Below are 25139 nucleotides of genomic sequence, written 5' to 3'. Positions count from 1 at the left end.
CGGTTTTTAAAGTTCTAATCATTATTAAATCATTCCCAGACTCTTAGCTAGGACCTAAAACTCTGCTCCATTCATTCAAATGCAGTAGATAAGTTATCAGTCCTTTTTTTCACCCTTAGAGATCTACCTTGTATATTCCATTTTAAAAATGATACATAGCATTAAATCTTAAGACTGTATCACATTGTATTTATTCATTCCCCTTTGATGAACATTTAACTTGTTTTCAGTTTTCCTCTAATTAAGGAAGATACATGTGTGAGAATTTTTCTAGGCTATGATGAGAAGTGAAATTACTAGTGTATTATTCATCTATTGCTGCATAACAAATTACCTCAAAATTTTGCAACTTAAAGCAGCAAATATTTGTTATCTGTGTTTCTGTGAGTTAGGAATCAGAGTGTGTCTCTCATAGGCTGTAATCAAGTTATTTATTTATTTATTTATTTATTTGGCTGCTTTGGGTCTTCATTGCTGTGTGTGGGCTTTCTCTAGTTGCGGAGAGCGGGGTCTACTCTTTGTTGTGGTGGGCCGGCTTCTCATTGTGGTGGCTTCTCTTGTTGCAGAGCATGGGGTTTAGGTGTGTGGGCTTCAGTAGTTGTGGCTTGCGGTCTCTAGAGCACGGGCTTAGTAGTTGTGGTGCATGGGCTTAGTTGCTCCGTGGCATGTGGGATCTTCCGGGACCAGGGATCGAACCTGTGTCCCCTGCATTGGCAGGTGGATTCTTAACCACTGCACCGCCAGGGAAGTCCTTGTAAACAAGTTTTTAACAGGAGCTTTGATTTCATCTGAGGACTCAACTGGGGGAGGATCAGCTTCCAAGTTCTGCCTCTCCTGTGGCATGATTCCGCTTCTCACGGGTTAACTGACGGAGGACCTTAGTTCCTTTCTAGCTTGTTGGCTGAGGCATCCTTCAATTCCTTGCCTTGTGGGACTCTCCATACAACATGGCAGCTGGCTTCCATGACAGTGAAGAAGATGGAAGCCAGAGTCTAATCTAATCTTGCAAATGACATCCCATCACGTTTGCTATATTTTGTTAGAAGCAAGTCAGCAGATCCAGTGCATACTTAAAAGAGTGGGGATTACATGAGGGGATGAATAAAGTTGTGAACTGCTCCGAGTCTTGGTTGTACTAGAGTATTTAGCCTGGAAAGGGCGACTAAGGGAACACATGAGTTTTGTCTTATATAATTTGAAAGGCATATGTAAAGAGGAAATAGTAGATCTCCTCTGTTTTTGATCAGAGATTGAACTAAGAGCAGTGGGTGGAAATTAAAATGTATGGCCTTATAAGATGATGTGATTTCTGTTCTTGAACATAGTCTGTTAGGGGCTGGGTGACCTCTTGTAAAAAAGATTACAAAAAATTTTCTTGCATTAGATTAGAAACTTTAAGTTCTCCAAAGATTATTTCTACTCTAAAATTTTATAATTATAAATGAGTGAGTTTCAAACTGTTAGTATTTGAGTAGTCTGTTAATCACTAATCAGGGAGAAGTGTATAGGCTTACATGTGTATTTGCACATACGAGGTTTCATTTAGAAGATCCAGGTTAAAAAGTTAAGAGGAGAGCTATAAATTTACACTTTAATTATTTAAAATCACTGTTCTTTTCCTGCTTTTTTTTTTTTTTCGCGGTACGTGGGCCTCTCACTGTTGTGGCCTCTCCCGTTGCGGAGCACAGGCTCCGGACGTGTAGGCTCAGCGGCCATGGCTCACGGGCCCAGCCGCTCTGCGGCATGTGGGATCCTCGCGGACCGGGGCACGAACCCGTCTCCCCTTCATCGTCAGGCGGACTCTCAACCACTGCGCCACCAGGGAAGCCCTCTTTTCCTGTTTTTATATTCCTTTGGCTACCATAGAATGTTTACTACTATAATTCTTATTTTAAAATATTAGCAGCAACTCAGTTTTTTCTTCTAACAAAAAATATTTTCATTGTAAAAGAAAAAATAGAAAATACAAATAAGGAAAAAATAAGAATACTTTATAATCTTCCCACCCAAAGATTATATTAACAATAACTATGTTAACCTCATGGTATAATGGTATATAATCTCTCTGACCTTTTAATTTAATTTTACATGTACAAATACGCACAGATTTATTATTTGTGCTCATATGTTCTATAGCATCACAGCAAACACTGAATTAATGAATACTGAATCATTGCTCCTAGGGGAAATACAGGATTAGGTTCCTATGAGTCTCTGGTCCCATTTTTGTTAACTAATCAACATGTAACCTTGTTTTATGTGTGTTTTTTTTAAAGGCACATTATTTAATATATATTATTGATTCACTAACATTGAACTCATGGTGAATAGCACTGTGACTTATGCCTGAATGAACCTTATCTAACACACATATTTTCTCCAGAAGGCACATCACAGCTTTCTTGCACTTAGAAACAATAGACTTCAGTACTACACTTGGGGGTTATTTTAAACAGTGAAATCACCAACCAAAAGCACAAAAATGTGAAAAATGTTGTACTAAATAAACCACTAAAAGGACACTAGTTAGTAGTATGAGAGCTGAAACAGAAGGCTGAGTATTGCCTTCAGGCTTTGACCTAGTTGGGAATGTGCACCTCAGGCAACTCAAAATTTTCACCATTCTGTGCATTCACATGTCCATGAGTGATCACAGAAGTGTTGCAAATATTGATTTTGAGGTTACAAATTATTTTAGTGAGTAGGAAAATTGGCATATGAGGAATCCATGTAATGAGAATTGACTCTGCGCGTGTATAGTAGCTTTTGTTTTCCATTTTGCTTGATTTTATAAAAATGAAATATTTTTGAAAATACTGTTATAATCTGCTCTTTTCACCTAACACCCTAATCATTTATTCATTCAGCAAGTTATTTATGGCATGCCCACTATGTGTCCACATAGTGTACTAGACTCTGGAGATACAGTAGCAAATAAGATAAAGAAAGCCCTTGCCTTATGGAGCTTACATTCTAATGGGGAAGGTAGATAATGAGTAATGTCTGGTAGTGATAAGTACAATTAAAAAAACTAAGGCAGGGTAAGGAGATAGGGTGGCAGTTGGTAATTTTATTTTATTATATTAATTAAAAATTTTGTTTTTCTTTTTTTAGAAGTTTATTTTTTGGCTGCATTGGGTCTTCATTGCTGTGTGTGGGCTTTCTCTAGTTGCGGTGTGTGGGCTTCTCATTGCGGTAGCTTCTCTTGTTGAGGAGCATAGGCTGTAGGTGTGTGGGCTTCAGTAGTTGTGGCGCATGGGCTCAGTAGTTGTGGCACATGGGCTTAGTTGCTCTAAGGCATGTGGGACCTTCCCGGACCAGGGATCGAACCCTTGTTCCCTGCATTGGCAGGCAGATTCTTAACCACTGCGCCACCAGGGAAGTCCCTATTATCTTAATTTAATATACTTTTTTTAGGTAAACAAATATTGACTTTATTCGCAATTGGCCATTTTTAAAAAAAATTTATTTATTTTACTTATTTTATTTTTGGCTGCGTTGGGTCTTCATTGCTGTGCACGGGCTCATTGCTGTGGCTTCTCTTGTTGCAGAGCATGGGCTCTAGGTGCACAGGCTTCAGTAGTGGTGGCTCACAGGTTCTAGAGCACAGGCTCAGTAGTTGTGGTGTTCAGTAGTTGCTCTGCGGCATGTGAGATCTTCTCGGGCCAGGGCTCGAACCTGTGTCCCTTGCATTGGCAGGCGGATTCTTAACCATTGAGCCACCAGGGAAGCCCTGGCCATTTTAATTAATTAATTTTTATTGAAGTATAGTTGATTTACAATGTTGTGTTAGTTTCTGTTGTACAGCAAAATGTACAGCAATATATATATATCTATATATTTTTTCTTTTTCAGATTCTTTTCTATTATAGGTTATTATAAGATATTGAATATAGTTCCCTGTGCTATACAGTAGGACCCTGTTGTTTATCTATTTTATATATCGTAGCGTATAGCTATTAATCCCAGCCTCCTAATTTATCCCTCCCCTACTCCTTTCCCCTAAGTTTGTTTTCTAGGCAGTTGCCAATTTTATTTATTTTTTAAATTTTTTGTTAAAAATTTTTATTTTTTTTTTACGAAAAGACAACCTACAAAATGGGGGAAAATATTTATAAATGATACAACAGACAAGGGCTTAATTTCCACAATATACAAAGAGCTCCTACAGCTCAACAATAAAAAAAACAAATAACTCAACTGAAAAATGTGCAGAAGACCTTAATAGACATTTCTCCAAAGAATACATATAGATGGCCAGTAGGCACATGAAAAGATGCTCAACATCACTAATTATTAGAGAAATGCAATTCAAAACTACAATGAGGTACCACCTCACACTGGCCAGCCTTAAAATGTCTACAAATAACAAATGCTAGAGAGGGTGTGGAACCCTCCTACATTGTTGGTGGGAATGTAAGTTGGTGCAGCCACTATGGAAAACAGTATGGAGGTTCCTCAGAAAACTAAAAATAGAATTACCATATGATCTAGCAATCCCACTCCTGGGCATATATCCAGAGAAAGCTATAATTCAAAAAGTTACATGCAGGGCTTCCCTGGTGGCGCAGTGGTTGAGAGTCCGCCTGCTGATGCAGGGGACACGGGTTCGTGCCCCGGTCCAGGAAGATCCCACATGCCGCAGAGTGGCTGGGCCCGTGAGCCATGGCCGCTGAGCCTGCGCATACGGAGCCTGTGCTCCGCAACGGGAGAGGCCACAACAGTGAGAGGCCCGCGTACTGCAAAACAAAAAAAAAAGTTACATGCAACCCTATGTTCATAGCAGCACTATTCACAGTAGCCAGGACATGGAAACAACTGAAATGTCCATTGACAGTTGAATGGATAAAGAAGATATGGTACATATACACAATGGAATACTGCTCGGCCATAAAAAAGACCTAAATAATGCCATTTGCAGCAACATGGATGGAACTAGAGGTTATCATACTAAGTGAAGCAAGTCAGAAAGAGAAAGACAAATACCATATGATATCACTTATATGTGGAATCTAAAATATGGCAAAATGAACCTATCTATAAAACAGAAATAGACTTATAGAGAACAGACTTATGGTTGCCAAAGGGAAGCGGGAGGGAGAGGGATGGACTGGGAGTATGGAGTTGGTAGGTGCAAACTATTACATTTAGAATGGATAAACAAGGTCCTACTGTATAACACAGGGAACTATATTCAATATCCTGGGATAAACCATAATGGAAAAGAATATGAAAAAGAATATATATATGTATATATAAAAAATGGAGTCACTTTGCTGTACACCAGAAACTAACACAACATTGTAAATCAACTATACTTCAAAAAAAACATTTTTTTTTTTTTTGGTTGCACTGCGCAGCATGCGGGATCTTAGTTCCCCAACCAGGGATTGAACCCATGCCCCCTGCAGTGAAAGCGTGGAGTCCTAACCACTGAACCACCAGGGAATTCCCCAGGAATACATTTCTTTAAATTGGTATGGACTCATAGATATTTATCTTATTCTTTAGCCTATAACCCAATATTACTTTCTTTTTCTTCTCAAATTGTTTCAGATTTGGCCATTGGGCACTCCTTTGGTTGTCTCCTGTGTCCCTTTGATATACCTCTATCAATTTAGGATATTTGTTGTGTTTTGTTTTTAGCATTTCCTTACTTTTTGACATTATAAGATGCTCCAGGCTCATCTCATGTATTTCCTGTCCCAGGCCTAGAATTAGCCATTTCTCCAAGGAACCTTGGATTCCTTTATTGGAGAATAGTATTTGAAACTAAGATGTCAGGTCTAGGTGTGCTTGTTGCAACTGGTGTGTCATTGATTCTAAACATTCTCAGCTGACAGCAAGTAAATATATGCGTGTATACATATACACATCTGTAAATATTTCTAGATGTAACCATCTTTATTTATTTATTTTTAAAAAGTGTTTTATTTTTTGGCCACGCCATGCAGCATGTGGGATCTTAGTTCCTTGACCAGGGGTCGAACCCACACCCCCTGCATTGGAAGCGCAGAGTCTTAACCACTGGACTGCCAGGGAGGTCCCCCATCTGTATCTTTATTAAGCTAAACACAAGTTTATACTCCAACTCTAATCTGTTACCACATGGATAATTTTAGCCTTTTCCTCTGTCTTATCTGTAACTTCCCATTCCAAACGTGAGAAACCTTCCACTATCTCCCATTCATTTACTTAATTGTTCAATTCCAGTATACATGTATAGTGTTTTTCAGAATTGTTAACTTGTACACCTGTGGGAAGCATCTGTACTAGCTAGCATGGCAGTGGTAACGTTCAGTTTCTTTGCTGTTAGTCTTAAAAACTCCAGTCATTTCCATAGTTGCTTAGGTCAGTACCTTTATCCACTACCCCCTTCAGTGAGGTTGTTTATACATTTGTATGTTTTTATTATGGAAAATTTCAAACATATACAAATGTAAGGAGAAGAGTGTGTTGAACTCACCTGTACCCATCACCAGCTTCATGAACTATTAAATACATGGTAAGTTGTGTTTCATCTATCCTTCCCCCACTCCTCCTTAGTCAACCCATAATTATTTTGAAGTAAATTTCTTACATATTATTTCATCTGTAAATATTCCCAAATGAGACTTACCATAATTTAACCAATCTCCTATTGACAGACATTTAGTTTTTACTTATTACAAACGGTGCAACTGTAATATCTTTCTACATTATCTTTGCAAACTGCAGGGTAAATTTCTGGAAGTTGAATTGCTGAAACAAAGGGTATAAGCATTTTTTTTTTTTTTTTTTTTTTTTTTGCGGTACGCGGGCCTCTCACTGTTGTGGCCTCTCCCGTTGCGGAGCACAGGCTCTGGACGCGCAGGCTCAGCGACCATGGCTCACGGGCCTAGCCGCTCCAGGGCATGTGGGATCTTCCCGCACTGGGGCATGAACCCGTGTCCCCTGCATCGGCAGGCGGACTCTCAACCACTGCGCCACCAGGGAAGCCCCGGTATAAGCATTTTAAATTGAGAAATACCACCAAATTAATTTTATTTCTACCAGGAGTGAATGAGAGTTTACCCCTCCCCTCACCCTCACCTGCTCTGGTTTCACCAAACTTTTAAATACTTGGCATTCTGAGATACAAAAGGTGATAGTACTTTTCTTTTACATTTCTTTAATATGAATGAGATAGGACATTTTCCTTATCTTTATTGGTCATCTATTTTTTCTCTCTGTGAACTGGACATTTAAATTCTTTGTTTAAGGAAAGAAAATAAAGTGGCACAAAGGACCAGTTCCTTTCCCAAACCATTAATACCATGCTGTCATGTCTCCCTTTTCCCGTGTTCCTAGTTCAGATCACCAACTCGGGAGTGGTGTTTAAGTCTCTTTAATGAAGGTAAATACTTGCCCATCTTTTCCCCCTATCCTTTTGTCCCCCTTTTCACTCACCAAAGGTTCATTAGTTCTCTGCTTTCTTTGCACCTTGAGCACAGTCAGATTGTTTTTCAAACAGACGGTTTTAAGTCAGCTTCTGAGAGTACTCTGGGGAAATTTGCCCAAAAAGCAACAGGAAGGATTTCTACAGACATGTAGGGAAATGTTTGTAATTGTTTAGCAAAGGGTGTGCCCAGCAAGTGTCGTTTCAGCCTGCCTTGTTCATCTGTTCTGTCTTTCCACCCAAACGTAACACTTGTACTCTGACTTTTGCTGCTGTGACATGTTGGTGTCATTTTCAGCCTTATTTTTGTCACAGTGAATTATCTGTGTCCATTCACTTTGGACATACATGTAATCAGTACTGTTGACTTCTTGATTAGAGAAATGGTGATTGCATTCTGTCCTGAACTAAATGACAATGTCAGACAGTAAGAATGCCCTGACAGCCTGATTTTCTTGCTTATGTATTCTTTAAAAACAGCTATTCAAAATCTCATACACACATAAGTTGTTTGCCAAGCATTTGAAGCCATCTAGTTTTACCAGGTGACAGCTGCTGTTGTTTATGGGAACCTAATTTAAACCACAGACATGGAACAGTGTCCTTGTTTTGCAAAGAGGAAAACTGTGATTTTTTAAAATAATAGCTTTATTGAGATATAATTCACATACCACACAATTCATCCATTTAAAGTTTTACAATTCAGTAGTTTTTAATATCTTTACAGAGTTGAACAACCATCACCACAATTAATTTTAGAATATTTTTATCACCTCCAAAATTAATGGTATATCTATTAGCAGTCACTTTCTATTTCTTTCACACCTCCTCTCAGTCCTAGGCAACCATTAATCTACTTTCTATCTCTGTAATTTGCCTATTCTGGATATTTCATATAATTGGAATCGTACAATAGGTGGTCCTTGTGACTGGCCTTTTTCACTTAGCATGATATTTTCAAGGTTTATTCATGTTGTAGCATGTATTAGTACTTCATTCTTATAATGACAGAATACTGTTCTATGGTATGAATATATCACATTTTATTTATCAATTTATCAGTTGATATACATTTGGGTTGTTTCCACTTTTTGGCTATTATGAATAATGCTGCTATGAACATTCATGTACAAGTTTTTTTTTTTTTTTGCTGTACACGGGCCTCTCACTGTTGTGGCCTCTCCCGTTGTGGAGCACAGGCTCCGGACGCACAGGCTCAGCAGCCATGGCTCACGGGCCCAGCCGCTCCACGGCATGTGGGATCTTCCCGGGCCAGGACACGAACCCGCGTCCCCTGCATCGGCAGGCGGACTCTCAACCACTGCGCCACCAGGGAAGCCCCATGTACAAGTTTTTAAGTGAACATATGTTTTAATTTCTCTTGGAGATTATCTCTCTACCTACCCACCTACCTACCTAACCTACCTACCTACCTATCTATCTCTAGGAATAGAATTGCTGGGTCATATGGTAACTCTATGTTTAATCTTTTGAGGATCTACCAGGCTGTTTTTTACAGTGGCTGTACCATTTTACATTTCCAACAGCAGTGCAGGAAGATTCAGATTTCTTTCCACTCTTGTTAACCCTTATTATTTTAGCCATTTTGGTGTGAAGAGGTGGTTTTGATTTTCATTTCTTTGTTTAATTTAACCATGTTTTTAAAAAATTATTAATTATTAACAAGCTAATAAAAAGCAGTTTATTTTTTAGAACAGTTATAGATTTATAGAAAAATTGAGCAAATAGTGTTACCAAATTCAGATTCTGCTGCTCGCTCACTGCTCAAAAGCTGATACTTGACAGACATGTTGGTTGGAAAGGAAAGGTTATTCAGGAGGCTGGCAATCTGGGGAGATGGCAGACCTGTGCCTAAAAACCAACTCTGACGATTCTGCTTAACCATGAAAGTGTTCTATTTATTTATTTATTTGTTTGTTTGTTTATTTATGGCTGCATTGGGTCTTCGTTGCTGCACGTGGGCTTTCTCTAGTTGTGACGAGCAGGGGCTACTCTTCGTTGCGGTGCGCAGGCTTCTCCTTGCGGTGGCTTCTCTTGTTGCTGAGCACTGGCTTTAGGCGCGTGGGTTTCAGTAGTTGTGGTGCACAGGCTTAGTTGCTCTGCGGCATGTGGGATCTTCCTGGACCAGGGCTCGAACCTGTATCTCCTGCATTGGCAGGTGGATTCTTAACCACTGTGCCACCAGGGAAGCCCCATGAAAGTGTTTTAAGGGAGAATCATTTGGGGAGGAGGTCAGTCTTCCTTATTTTGTGTGCAGGCTTTCTTCTGATTGGTTGGTAGTGAAGTAACAGGGTGGTGTTCCAAGAATCTTGTGCACAGCCTGAAGTTACCCTCCTCTACCTAGGTGGGGGCCTTATTTCCTACAGAAGCCCTCAAAGGTATTATTATGTATATTCCTTGAGGAGGAACCAGGACCTCGCTTTTATTGCTGCACTGTTTCTTTCTTTTTTTAAAATATTTTTTTATTTATTTGGCTGCATCGGGTCTTAGTTGCGGCATGCGGGATCTTTCATTGCAGCGCACGGGCTTCTCTCTAGCTGTGGCCCTGACCAGGGATTGAACCCACATCCCATACATCGGAAGGCGGATTCTTAACCACTGGATCACCCGGGATGTCCCTGCACTGTTGTTTCTTAACTGCTCCTCCTTTGTTTCTGCATTCACTCCCTTCCCTGATAAGCAACTGTTTGAATCTGCCCTTTGGAACTCAGGGAAAGTCAAGGTGGCTGAATGAAGCCTGTTTCCTACAAACAGGAAACAGGGGACATGGAAAGGATTTATACCCAGGTGGGCCTCACAGGGTCCCGCTTCCTTTCAGTAGTAGAGAGTTACCCTATTGTGTCTCTCCACAGTTTCCCCTATTAGTAACATCTTACACTAGTGTGGCACATTTGTTGCAGTTAATAAACCAATATAGAAACATTATTAACCAAAGCCCATAGTTTGTTAAGATGTCTTCATTTTTTTTTTTTTTTTTTTTTTTTTTTTGGGTATGCGGGCCTCTCACTGTTGTGGCCTCTCCCGTTGCAGCGGATGCGCTGGCTCAGCGGCCATGGCTCTTGGGCCTAGCTGCTCCGCCGCATGTGGGATCTTCCCGGACCGGGGCACGAACCCGTGTCCCCTGCATCGGCAGGCAGACTCTCAACCACTGCGCCACCAGGGAAGCCCCAGTTTTAAAAAAAAATATCTTTATTGGAGTATAATTGCTTTACAGTGTTGTGTTAGTTTCTGCTGTATAACAAAGTGAATCAGCTATATGCATACGTATATCCCCATATCCCCTCCGACTTGTGTCTCCCTCCCCACCCTCTTTATTCCACCCCTCTAGGTGGTCACAAAGCACCGAGCTGATCTCCCTTTGCCACGTAGCTGCTTCCCACTAGCTATTTTACATTTGGTAGTGTATATATGTCAATGCTACTCTCTCACTTCATCCCAGCTTAGTTATTTTTCTGTTTAAGTCCACATCTAAAATTCCACATTGCATTACTTATCACCACTCCTTTTGGTTATAATGGTTTTGCAAACTTTGATTATTTTTTTTTTATTTTTATTTTTTTGCGGTACGCGGGCCTCTCACTGCTGTGGTGGCCTCTCCCGTTGCGGAGCACAGGCTCCGGACGCGCAGGCTCAGCGGCCATGGCTCACGAGCCCAGCCGCTCCGCGGCATGTGGGATCCTCCCAGACCGGGGCACGAACCCGTGTCCCCTGCATCGGCAGGCGGACTCTCAACCACTGCGCCACCAGGGAAGCCCTTGATTATTTTTGATGACCTGGACAGTTTGGACTACTACTGGTCAAGTATTTTGTGGGATGCCCCTCCATTGGAATTCATCTGATACTTTTCTCATGATTAGACTGGGGTTATGGGTTTTTGGGTGGAAGATCCAGATATATAGTATCATTCTCATCACATCATATCAAGGGTAAATGTTGTCAACATGATTTATCATTGTTGATATTGACCTTGATCACCTGCCTGAGGCACTGGCTGTCAGGTTTCTTCACTGTAAAGTCACTCCTCTTGACTATTTCCATACTGTATTGTTGAGCAGCTTTTCATGTGCTTATTCATTTGTGTATCTTCTTTGGAGAAATGTCTATTCAGAACTTTTTTTAAATTGAGGTTTTAAGAAATACCCATTTTTAAATTGGATTGCTTTTATTATTCAGTTGTAAGTATTCTTCATCTATTCTAGATACAAGTCTCTTATCAGAAATGTAATTTGCAAATATTTTCTCCCATTTTTTTGGTTATCTTATTACTTAAAAAAATTTTTTTTTAATTAACTTATTTTAGGCTGCATTGGGTCTTTGTTGCTGCGTGTGGGCTTTCTCTAGTTGTGGCAAGCGGGGGCTACTCTTCGTTGTGGTGCATGGGCTTTTCATTGCGGTGGCTTGCCTTGTTGTGGAGCACGGCTCTAGGCGCAGGCTTCAGTAGTTGTGGCACACGGGCTCAGTAGTTGTGGCTTGCAGGCTCTAGAGCGCAGGCTCAGTAGTTGTGGTGCATGGGCTTAGTTGCTCCGTGGCATGTGGGATCTTCCCGGAGCAGGGCTCGAACCTGTGTCCCCTGCATTGGCAGGCGAATTCTTAACCACCGTGCTACCAGGGAAGCCCCATCTTATTACTTTCTTGATGGTGTCCATTAAAACATAAAAGTTTTAATTGTTATGACGTCAAATTTATCTATTTTTCCTTTTGCTGCTTGTGTCATATCTAAGAGGACTTTGCCTAACCCAAAATCATGAAGTTGTATGCTTAAACTTTCTTCTAAAAGTTTTAATAGTTTTAGCTCATTTATTTAGATATCTGACCCATTTTTATTTATTTATTTAAAATTATTTATTTATTTATTTTCGTTGTGCTGGGTCTTATTTGCTGCATGTGGGATCTTCGTTGTGGCCTGTTTAATTGTGGTACGCCAGATCTTTAGTTGCGGCATGGGGGCTTCTTAGTTGTGGTATGCAAACTCTTAGTTGTGGCATGCATGCAGGATCTAGTTTCCCGCCTGACCAGGGATCGAACCTGGGCCCCCTGCATCGGAAGCATGGAGTCTTACCTACTGGACCACCAGGGAAGTCCCTGATCCGTTTTTAGTTAATTTTTTTTCATATGGTATGAGATAGGAGTCCAGCTGCATTTTTTTGCATATGGATATCCAGTTTCCTTGTAAGCAGATAGGGTTGGGGTTCCCCAGAGAAAGAGAACCAGGCATGGCTTTCTTGATATAAGAGTAGCCATTTTTGGCCTAAGCCATTTTATGATCTAAGCCTGGTCACAGTGCTAGTCCTTGAACAAGTCTCAGTAATTAGTGATCTTAAGGGAACAAAAGAATGCAAAAATAAGCAGACCAGTTGTCAGACAAGAGAAGTAACAATAGCAAAGATAATGTATCAGTTGTAAAGACTCCCAGTTCTGTTTTAGTGGTAAAGATTAGCATGAAGTGCTCAACCACCAGAAAAGCTGGAACTTGAGGGATGATTATGTTGACCTTTTCTGACCCTTGTGACTTCAGTCAACTAAAGCTTGGACTCTGTCGTTGGCCCAAGTCCCTTCATGAATATGCATGTACTCTTAGCTTAAAACTTTCCCAATTTTGCTATTTGGGGAGACACTGCTTTGGGAAAGATCCTTGGTGTTCTCCTTACTTGCTGCAAGTAATAAATCCTTCCTTCTCCCAGTCTTTGGCTTGGTTGTGTCTTTTGGCTGGACATGCATCAAGAGGCGAACCCAATTTTCGGGTAACAGCCTCAACGCTATTTTTTTAAAAAATATTTATTTATTTAATTTATTTATTTGGTTGTGCTGGGTCTTAGTTGAGGCAGGCAGGCTCCTTAGTTGTGGCTCACCGGCTCCTTAGTTGCAGCAGGTAGACTCCTTAATTGTGGCAGGTGGACTCCTTAGTTGTGACGTGCAAACTCTTAGTTGCGGCATGCATGTGGGATCTAGTTCCCTGACCAGGGATCGAACGTGGAGTGTTATCCACTTCGCCACCAGGGAAGTCCCCAGTACTGTTTGTTAAAGAGACTGTTCTTTCCCCCTTGAATTGTCCTGGCATGATGGTGTGACTTTGTTTTTTTAAAGGATTTAAAAAAAATTTTTATTTATTTATTTTTGGCTGCATTGGGTCTTCGTTGCTGTGTGTGGGCTTTCTCTAGTTGCAGCAAGTGGGGGCCACTCTTTGTTGCAGCGCACGGGCTTCTCATTGTGGTGGCTTTTCTTGTTGCGGAGCACGGGCTCTAGGCATGTGGGCTTCAATAGTTGTGGCATGCGGGCTCAGCAGTTGTGACTCACGGGCTCTAGAGTGCAGGCTCAGTAGTTGTGGTGCACAGGCTCAGTTGCTCTGCGGCATGTGAGATTTTCCCTGACCAGGGCTTGAATCTGTGTCCCCTGCTTTGGCAGGCAGATTCCTAACCACTGTGCCAATGATGGTGTGGTTATTAAGGTTCAGTTGAACATGGGGAAAAATTTAGCACGTGTGTGTGTGTGTGTATATATATATATATATATATATATATATTTTGGCCGCACCACGTGGCTTGCAGTATCTTAGTTCCCTGACCAGGGATTGAACCCAGGCCCGGGCAGTGGAAGCATGGAGTCCTATCCACTGGACCACCAGGGAATTTCCCCTAGCATGTATATCTTAATACATTATTAGTAACTCTACCCCAAATCAGTTATAAAATGCTGAAATGTGGTAGAAATCTCAGAGGCTTTCACTACAGCTAGAGAAGACCAGAGACGATTTAGGATAAATATTGCCCAAAATGTAAATTACTCTACTGACAGCATAGCACAACTGTAGACTCAATTTGGTTCTTGTGAAACCTCTTAAGGAGAGTTTTTGCCTTTAGAATCTTCTGAGTTAACACGCATAATTATTTCAGTGACATAGCAAGGTGTTATCAGAACTGGGAGCAAATTGCTCTTCGTTTTATTCACAATTTTAGTTTGTGGCCATCCTGAAATTTTGGCACAGTCACCACTGTCCTTTAGTCCTCTCATTATGTGCCTGCCCTAAATCTTCACAGATTTGGAGTAAGAGCACTAGAAGAAAGAGCTCTGGAAGTTGCGCTCTGGTGCCGAATTGAATCTTGGAGACAGAGTTTTGGGTGAAGTAGAAAAGAATAGCTTTATTGCTTTGTCAGGCAAAGGGGGACACAGAAGACTTGTGCCCTGAAAAACTGTGTGTCCCAATGTGGGGGGATTTGGTGAGGATTTTTTTTTTTTTTTGACCATGCCACATAGCTTGTGGGATCTTAGTTCCCTGACCAGGGGTTGAACCTGGGCCCTCAGCAATGAAAGCAAAGAGTCCTAACCACTGAATCGCCAGGGAATTCCTGATGAGGAGTTTTACAGCAGTGGTTCAAGGGTGGGGTTGCTGATAAGGATCAGGGTGTGTGCAGGGCCTGCACTCCTTTAATCTGGCCTCAGGTGGTTTCCTGATGAGCTTCTGGAGGTTATTAAACTGTGCCCTTCTCTGGAATAAAGAATGCTAATATCTTCCATTTGTTGGGGATTTTAGTTCTGTAAAAGAGCTCAAAGATATCATTATGAGTATCCCTTGAGGACCCTGCCCCAAGGCTACACTGTTGTTTGTTGGCTGCTCCTCCCTTGTCTCTGCATCCCCTCCCTTCCCTGATTAGCAACTGTTTGAAAGGCTTCCAGGCCCAAGAGCCCCACAGAGTCCTGCTAGGTTTCACTAGCATTTAGGTGATTCTGTGGTGCTTGAGAGATATTTGACATCCTTACTCCTCTCTAGAAGCTTTCAGTCTCTTTGAAGAAATTTTAAACCATTGTTCTAGAGATATGTTGGCTATATTCATAATGACATAGTGCTATTTCAAATAATTTTTAGGATAATGCAAGATGTAATTAAATATATGAATTTAAATGATAATGATATTATGACATTAGAAACTCAAATAAGTGGCCCCTGACTGCCTTTCCTCTTTTTTCAGAGTCCATTTGTGTGAGAAATACACAGAACTGTTTTTGGATGGTTTGTTGCTTAGGTCTGTGGTTAACAGCCAGAGTTTATCCGAAGTATGTCCTTAGGATCATAATTGTTTGGTTTTTTTTTTCTTCTCTCTTCCTTTTTTGCATTATACCTCTTCTTAGTAATGGGTACTTGAGTAAAATAATCAGCTATTCAAGGTACATATGCTATTTACTGACACTAAATAAATCTCAGAATATAAACTAGATACAAATTAGGTATATAGTTTTTATTGTTTTCTATGGACTTTCCAGTATATTCTTCTTTACAATCTAGAGTCAAAGGCTAGAATATTTTCTCTTGGGTTCCTTGTTAACTAAGATCAAGTCCATATTTTATTTTCATTTTCCAAACTCCAGTTTAAGCTTTTTTTTCCCCCATGTGAACACATAGCCAGGAGTCAAATGCTACTGTTCCATGGGCTTCCACTTGATATAAAGCAGTCTTTACTCTGCCCCTCCCCACCTCAATCCTCCATAATTTATTTAAAAGTCTCCAAATTTCCTCACTGCTCCCTAGAGTGCTAGAATCAAGACACTTTTATTTTCCAATCTGGCTCCTACTCTGGAGCCACTCAACTCCTTCCTTTCCGCAAATATCAGCATTATCATTAGCATCTCAGAAATAAAACCCAACAAAAATGATTTTTGGGGTTACTCCAGGAGGGAGTCACCTTGGTTTTTCTTAGAGAAATTCTGTTTCTCTTTTATGGCTCTAAGAGAAGCAAAATATTCTCTTATTAAATTGAACATTCTGCTGTACCCTACCCCTCTGGATAGTGGATGTGACCAAGTGGGAGTTTTCGGCCTATGTTCTTCCATATCACCCCCCCACGTACCCCACCCACCCACACAAGGATTTCTCTTGATTGTTTTATTCAAGTCTTAGAAGTAGTTTCTCCCTGCTAAAATTTTTTATATTTTTTCAGAGGTCTTTGTCTGTATAGTCAAAGGTGGACTCTTATGGTGTAACATTCCCTGCAAAGTACTTGAAAAATAGGACAAGTTTTGTTGAAGCACAGTTTTACAAAGTACTGTTGTTATTGAACCGAACTTGAGTTCACATGCTTGGAGCCTAGGAAAGCCAATCTGCTGATACCAGGTTGTGATGAAGGAAAGCACAGCATTTACTGCAGGGTGCCAAGCAAAGAGAACAGTCAGTTGTGCTCAAAAGACCTGAACTCCCCAGTGACTTTCAGGGAAGCTTTATTTGTCTAAAGTTTTTTTGATGTGGACCATTTTTAAAGTCTTTATTGAATTTGTTACAATATTGCTTCTATTTTATGTTTTGGTTTTTTGGCTACGAGGCACGTGGGATCTTAGCTCCCTGACCAGGGATCGAACCCACACCCCCGGCATTGGAAGGTGAAGTCTTAACCGCTGGACGGCCAGGGAAGTCCCAAGGAAGGGTTTTTTAAAGGCAACATTATGGGTGAGGGTTGCAGGGTGCCTGATCAACTCATGGACATTCTTCTGATTGGTTGATGGTGAGGTAACAGGGTAATGTTCCTGGAATCTCAGTCATCAACCTTCTGGTTCCAGATAGTCTGGGGTCTAGTGCTTGTGGTTAGATGTAGTCACCATTCTCTACCTGGGAGGTCGGGTGTGTGTGTGTGTGTGTGTGTGTGTGTATGTGTGTGTGTGTGTCTTAGTTTCTGCAGAACAGCTCGAAGATATGCATCAGATTGTTATCAGTATCCCTTCAGGAGGAACCAGGAGTCTTGTGACTAATCTAATCATTGATTGCATGAGGCTGCTCTTTGGAACTCATGGAAGGCCTAGGAGACTAAAGCCTTTTTTCTACAACCAAGAAACTGAGACACGGAGTGGCTTTTGTACCTGGGAAGGCTCTGCAGGCTCCTGCTCAGCTTCACTGTTGTAACCAGTGTCATCCAACTTCAGGATTCCTGAACATTTAAAAATGACATCTAAACCCATATATGTTAGTCTCCCTCTTTGTTTGGGAACCCTTGACTGAAACTCCCCACCTTGGCTGGGGAGGCAGGATGATAACTGCTTGCCTGCATTGTCTCACAGTAGGAGGTCCTGAAGAAGAACATGGTTCTGCCGTGGAAAACTAACCGGGAGAATTTGGGAGGAGCTGAAAGGAGGGAGGACACGCCAGTCCATAGTATGTCTTGTAAAACTAACCTGGAAAAATTTGGGAGGGGCCAGAAGGAGGAGGGAGGAGACAATGTGTCCTGGCAACCTCCCATAAACCTTCACGATGAAATCCATCTTAGCTGAGACATGCCTGTGCCACCAGGAAGGACCCTGAGTCAGACCGAATATGGGCCAAGCAAGATGATTGGCCACCTGGAAACTGATCCCCTTACCATAAAACCTGAGACTGTGAACCACGGGGCAGAGGAGTTCTCCTAGGTTCCCTTACCCTGTTGCTCTCTGCTCGGGCGCCCCTTCCCAGTAAAGTCTTTTGCTTTTGTCAGTATGTGTGTCTCCTCGGATTCATTTCCGAGTGTTAGACAAGAGCCCACTCTCGAGCCCTGGAAGCGGTCCCCCTTCTTGCAACATCTTGACCTAGCAATCATGCCCACAAAAACACTCCTATAAGCAATTTGGCACTCATCTAGCACAAAGCTGTAGTTACTCAATTTATTTTGGGTTGAGATGCCTAGTGGTTGACACAGGGTTCTCTTTATATGAGACAGAATCTCCTATGCAGTCTTGAAAAGGAAATAAGAAATGTCCAAAAATAACTTATACAAGGCAGAATGTGAGTATGTAGGAGAGTTTTGCATGAAGTATTTTCTGAGGGGCTTCAAAAGAGATTACAGTTCATAAGGTAAGATTTCCCTGTGGATCGCCTCCCTTGCCTGGCTGAGATGAGAAGTCATGTTACCTAGTTGCATTGTAACCAGGGTTGCCCCAGTATTCTTAGTTTTATTTGATTAGTTCCACAAGGAGTATATAACCATCTCTTAAGGACTTGATTGGAGAGCTTGACCTTGATATTTGTACACTCTTTTTTTGTATTTAGCACTGATCGTAGAAATCCTGTGTTTCACATTTTGAAATGACACTAACATCTCCACCACCCCCTCCACCAAGCACTAGGAGACCTGAATTAGAATGCTAATGGTTAGCAAAAGAAAAGCAATAGTTTCTTTCTTTCTTTCTTTCTTTTTTTTTAATTTGGGCACTTCCCTTCTTGTGAAAGGACTACTTTAGACTAGTATATTGTTAAAATGTAAGAGCTTAATTAGTTTTGGGTAGTGCCTGCTTTTGTTTAATTTTGCCAATAAATCTTAATTAAATCTTTAAAAAAATGAACCCATACATTTTCTCTCAACCTATAGAAATACAACAGAACTTCCTATTTGGCAAGGATTCTGCTGATGAGTTTTTTCATCAGTATGCTTATAAAACAACTCCTTTCAATAAAGCTGTTTTATAACAGGGAGTAGTACATAGAAGGGTGTGCGTTGGTCCTCTGGGGCCTTTGTGCCCTGCCTGCAAATGTGAGTTCTGGGTGGAATGATCACATGTTTGGGGGCAGGACTCTGCCTGCTGTTTGTTCTTGGTGATATAATTTGGCCTCTTCCCTGAGAGAAGGGGGGAGATTTTTCACTGTCCTCGCCTTTCAGGTTGGGAATCTTTGAGAGTCCAAGCTTTTAAAAATTGATTCCTGAATCCAACCTCTCAGTTTACACATTAATTTTCTTTAAGAGTGTGTCTTGTTTAAGATAGTTGGAAGAGTTTTGCGTCTTAAAATGATTTAATTCAATTTAAGTCTAGACAGTCTTGGAATTATGAATTAAGGATTCAAACACGACACTGTTTTGGTTTTCTCAAAAGCACTACAAAAGCGTCTTCAAGTGCTCCTTTTGACTTAGTGCAAAGGACTTTTTTAGTGCTGGCCCTCCATTTGAAAGCAGCTGCCACTCCGCAAACCTTATTGTTATACTGCTGACCTCTGTCATCAGGAATGCTCCGGGAGGAAACAGACTCCTAAATGTTTTTCTTAAGCCTTTATGAAGTTTGTGGTGTGTCCTTTCAAGTTACTTTTGGTTAGTTTCTTAAGTTTACTTTGTGTTTCGTTGGAAGCTCCATGATTTTAGCTTTATCATGAATTGTCAGTGCTGAGTTCCTGGTAGGTGGTAAAAAGAATTGCCCTTTCCCTGTTACTCTGTTCTGCGGGAAGCCTTTGTGGTTTAAATTCACAGTTTCCCATTGTTGCTAGCTTCAGTTGTCTCCTCCCAACGTACCCTTCCCTCCCCAGAACTCTAGCTCTTCCCTTGCCCCTCCCCATTCCTGTATCACTGGTCCCACAAATGCCCTTGTGATTTCTGGTGGCCTTTTGCTGGAGGTTTGAGTGTGCTCTCTGGTAAGTACGTGCTTATGGTAAAACTGGGTGGGTGGAGGGATGTAGGGAACTGGTCAGTCTTTGTGAAGTGTTGCTTTTAACGGGCAAAGTTTAAACCTTGAAAGTGAGGTTAACTTCTTAACTTTCAGAAGGCTTCTTTAATGCTGACTGTTGTTTCTGTGCTTCCCTCCTCTTATTCAATTATTAAGGCTTTGGAACTTTGATTTTTATTATTGGTTTAAAAACCCATTCTCATAGATTTTCTTGAGCTCATAGAATTAAAGGCAAGGGTTGTGGGTTTAGTATTTTAAATTTCCTTCAGATAGAAGGTTATTTGTGATTTCTTTATACTTATTTTCAGTATTAACATACTGATAAAAGAAATAATGAAGAAGAGGTCTTATTTTGTGGCTAAGCTGGAAAGTAGCATTTATTTCCAGAATTGGAATGATTCTTTTTTCTTCTCAGCAAATGTTGGCAAAATTCACTAAAATTTTGGCAATATATTGTCAATTCTGGGAAATGGTTTGCTGAGTACTGAGGATAACAGATGGTTCTGGGAATTACTTTTGGGAAGTTAGATTTGTTCATTAGCACCTTCTCTCTTGAGATGTGAGGTCTATAATCCTTTTGAAAGTAAAATATTTAATATTCGGTGTTCAACTTAAGTCAAATATCACTTTCATAATGGGCTTTCTATTTCCTTGGATTATACGTTTTGATCTTCAACTAAGAAACAGTGTGTGTGTGTGTGTGTGTGTGTGTGTGTGTGTGTGTGTGTGTGTATGTGTTGACATTGAATGGATGATATTCTGGTATTTCAAGCAGTTATAAAGTTATAAGCCTTGGGTTCTTCAGAAGTACTGCTAATTAAAAGTCATTTTTATGGTAGATGATGTGAGGGAAAACTTGTTTGTGGTATTTCATTGCGGTTCAATTGAATCACTTATTCAAGTGATAGGTGCACTTGTATAATAATGAATTCCTGAGCTCTACTACCATGTGGCAAGTGCTAGTTTCTATGCTAAGTGCTTTGCATTTACTTCTAATTCCCAATATGACCTTGTCAGATAGGTAGTATTATCCCTTTGGGAAACAGTCATGCATAGGTAGAACATGGGTTTTTCTTTTTTTGGAAAATGAGGGAAATAATCCCTACTTGGTAGATTAATTGTGAGAATTAAAGGACGTACCATGTGTCTGGTGCCTAGCATAAAGTTGGTGTTCACTAAGTGGTGGCTACTGTTATTATAATTTTACAGCTGAAAGAGCTGGGGGGTAAGTACTTTGCTTAAGGTCTCTCAGTTGTCAGAAGTAGAGGTGGGATTCGAACTGGCTCAAAACCAGGAGTCTGGCAGCATGATTTTGTTTGAGTATTAGAAGGCTTTTAGAGTAGATTTCAGTGGATCCCTGCCCTTCCCTCCACTCCTGCCCCCAGAGAGGAGGGGTTCTTGATACATGCCTTTCTTTCCTTCGTATCCTCTGTCACCTTCCCAGTCATGTGCTTGGTCTCTCACACTGGAGTTGCTTGTGCCATTCAGTGCCAGTGTTCTCCTAGCAGAAACGAGTCAAGCCAGTGCAGTCAGTGGCTTTTGATAGAGCCATCATGCTTTCATTATTGTTTGTGCTGAAATAATTTGGGCAGTGGTATGTTTATTTTTTTTTAATTTTTTAAATTGTAAGCTCCTTTTTTTTTAAGTGGTATGTTTATAATGATTAATAAATACTGCATGGTTGCAATTGAACATTTAAGTTGAAAAACAATCTTAGGGTTTAAAAAATTAGGAAAAAACTCTCTAGTTCTAAGTTACTGAACTAGAGGATAATATAAGGCAACTTTATGGAACTCATAGTTATCATTTTGCTATCCTGGGGCCTAATGTATTCACTATTGACTTTTTTCCCTTTATCTACCACAGTTACTAGTTTGGCGCTACTAACAGTATGTTTGTTTTACATTTATTTATTTATTTATTTATTTAAGTTTTGGCTGTGTTGGGTCTTCGTTTCTGTGCGAGGGCTTTCTCTAGTTGCGGCGAGCGAGGACCACTCTTCATCGCGGTGAGCGGGCCTCTCACTGTCACGGCCTCTCTTGTGGCGGAGCACAGGCTCCAGACGGGCTGGCTCAGTAGTTGTGGCTCACGGGCCCAGTTGCTCCGCGGCATGTGGGATCTTCTCAGACTAGGGCTCGAACCCGTGTCTCCTGCATTGGCAGGCAGATTCTCAACCACTGCGCCACCAGGGAAGCCTTACTAGCAGCATGTTTGAGGAAGAATGTTGTGTTTGTTCTACTGGCTATTAGGTAGAGTATCTTTCTTCCATAGACCTTTGGGAAACAGAAGGTATGATTTAGGTATGATATGATTTAGGCAGGAGATTCAGGGAAGAAATAAAGAGATGACTGGTTATACTTATAACTGAGTTATCTCTAAATTGAAAAATGTATTTCAAAAAACTTAGTTCTTCATTTATTCTTTTATTTAACAAGTGTTGAACATCTGCTGAGTGTAAGGCAATGTCACTTTCTGCTTTTTATTCTAATAAAGTACTCGGGTGTTGGTTAAGAACTGATTAACAAAATGTTCCTGGGAGGGAGAGATTAAATCCCAATTGGTAGGGGACAGTAGTTAGAAAATCTTTTGGGAAATGAATTAAATATAAATGACTACTCCTTCCTAATAGGGTGTGACTATCATTAGTCTTTATTACTATAAATTGCCAGCAGGATGGCTTCTTCAGACAGGTTTGCTGAGTGGAGTGGATTATTAGTATTAGGAAATACTGGGAAGATGGGGCTGGGGGAAGGGTAATACAGATGACCCTTGAACAACAGGGACTGGAATTGCATGGGTCCACTTATATGCAGGTTTTCTTCAATAAATATACATATTCCTTATTGAGCAAAATGCCGGGTGTATACATAGAACAACTCATTTTTTTGTGTTTTAAGTATAAGTATTTTGTCACTGAAGTTTTTTGAGCTAAATAGTAATTGATCAGAGATTGCTTTTGGCACCATTTTATAGGTAGGATTAGAAGGGGGAGAATAGTTTGGAAGTTACCACAGTAGTCGAGGTGAATTGTATTGAAAATGCATTATTTTTAGAATACATTTTCCCTCATTTTGATGTGGCTTTTGGTTTGTGCTATCTATTATAGTTTAATCTCATAGAATTTTTACAGTAAGTGTGTGTGTGGGAGGGGGGCGGTGTGTGTAAGAGAGAAAGGGAGAAGGAAAGAGAGAGGATGGGTATAGGGGATGCAGTTATCATAATCACAGCTACTATTTATGGAGCTCCTATTTTGTACCTGGCCCTAAGTGTTATAATTTTGTTGCAATAGTCTCAAGAAATCACATTTATTACATGTAGTAAATGACCTGAAAGTGATGTAGCAGGATTGGAATTTAGATTCATTTTATCCTGCTTCTTCATAATTATCATCAAAACATTTATGTCTCATTTGCTAGATACTGGGCTAATTATATATATATATATATATAAAATATATATACACATATATGTATGTATACACACACACTATTTCATTTAACTCTCGTAAGAGTTGTATGAGAGACATATATATATTTTTAAATTCCATTTTACTGGTGAGGTACCTGAGACTTCAATAATTGATTCAATAAGTTGGTCAAGATAACACAGTTGTTAGGTGGTAGAATCCAAACCTGTTCTACCATGTGAACTCTAGGTCCCTAAGTTTTATTTCTATTTATTTATTTATTTATTTTAAAAATTTATTTATTTTATTTATTTATATTTGGCTATGTTGTGTCTTTGTTGCTGGGCATGGGCTTTCTCTAGTTGTGGTGTGCGGGGGCTACTCTTCATTGTGGTGCGCGGGCTTCTCATTGTGGTGGCTTCTCTTGTTGCAGAGCGTGGCCTCTAGGCCCGTGGACTTCAGTAGTTGTGGCTCACAGGCTCAGTGGTTGTGGCTCGTGGGCTCTAGAGCATAGGCTCAGTAGTTGTGGCACATGGACTTAGTTGTTCCACGGCCTGTGGGATCTTCCCGGACCAGGGCTCGAACCCATTTCCCCTGCATTGGCAGGCGGATTTTTAACCACTGCACCACCAGGGAAGCCCGGTCCCTAAGTTTTATAAATCACATTGTGTTCCCTGGGAATGGTGCCTCCTGGATCTCCACTATGATCATGGTGTTTCCTGAGGTTATATAATGTGGTTGGCCCTGCAAAGCCTGCACTTTAAACCACTATGTTCTTTCTACTATCATGCTGCCTCCCTTGGAAGTCAGTAGATTATCTATATAGCTCTGGATCTTTATAAGGAGGGGCTAAGTAGCCTGCAAATGTCATTTCTTTTTATTTATTTTTAAAATTAATTTATTAATTTATTTTTGGCTGTGCTGGGTCTTAGTTGCAGCATGTGGACTTCTTAATTATGGCATGTGGACTCTTGATTGTGGCATGTGGGCTCTTAGTTGTGGCATGCAGACTTCTTAGTTGTGGCATGCATGCGGGATCTAGTTCCCCCACCAGGGATCGAACTGGACCCCCCTGCATTGGGAGCACGGAGTGTTACTCACTGGACTACCAGGGAAGTCCCCAAATGTCATTTCTTAGTCGTTACATTTGTCACTTAATAGTAAAGTGAAACATGTCGTGTTTTTTTTTCCAGCTGCTTTTGGACAAATTTATTGTAAATGACAGTTTTCTAAGCTCTTACAAAAAGAAAAAATATAAGGCTTTCTGTCCTTTATCAGCATACAGTTTTTCTTGTTGTACATGATGTAATAATTTGAAGCTGCCAAAGTCCAACCCTCAGGAAATTGTTTGAGTTGAGTAACTGTATTCACTGGGGAGTTTGTGATAACCAGCCCATAAATCAACAAATAACATGGACTTTTTTATGGTTGTAGATGCTATCTCTTTTTATTTTTAAGCTTGAATCAGAGCAAATATTGATTGAGTTGATACAGTCTTCATTAGAAAAAACCATCTGTGATATCTCAAGCTAGTTATGGAGATTTGGAGGACTCTTATTTAAGGAGAGTCAGAGTTTATCAGAATGTTGGAATTGGCTGTTCTAGGTACTTATCCCTTCAAACGAGAAGTTTTCTCTTTAAATTAAACTTTCAGTGATTCAGTGCCTATTATATTCAACTTCTGTGTGGAATAAAAAGATACCCTTAAGGAATATGTGAGGTACTCCATGTACACAAATAACTGTAATATGGGGGAGGATGGGAATGCTTATCTTGGAGTGGAGGATGAGTGAGGGGCACTTAATAGGTGCTCAGTGAAATGTCTGATGAATAAATGAGTAGATGTAGCTGGAAAATGGTGGTAAGGTCTAATGATTCTCAAACTTTGTGTAGGTGCCAGACATATTTAATTCAATC

The 25139-nt window shown here is 40.5% G+C and overlaps 1 protein-coding gene across 13 annotated transcripts in view; it reads left to right on the top strand.

The window, feature by feature from the left end:
- The window catches only part of USP54 (ubiquitin specific peptidase 54), a 149257-nt gene that overhangs the window by 38062 nt on the left and 86056 nt on the right, over positions 1–25139 (top strand). For 10 of the 13 annotated variants that reach the window (XM_082673114.1, XM_082673113.1, XM_082673125.1 and 7 more), the window contains exon 1: positions 19704–19784. The exons of 2 other annotated variants lie outside the window; for them this stretch is intronic. The gene's annotated coding sequence lies outside the window, so the exon portion shown is untranslated. Of the gene's footprint in view, positions 1–19703; positions 19785–25139 lie in introns of those variants that run through there. One more of the 13 variants, XM_082673112.1, reaches the window with a different exon arrangement.

The sequence above is a fragment of the Grampus griseus genome (assembly GCF_964374135.1).
Source record: "Grampus griseus genome assembly, chromosome: 16".
NCBI lineage: Eukaryota > Metazoa > Chordata > Mammalia > Artiodactyla > Delphinidae > Grampus > Grampus griseus.
Note: the sequence above shows the minus strand (reverse complement) of the source record. Positions and strands in the feature narration are given on the sequence as shown.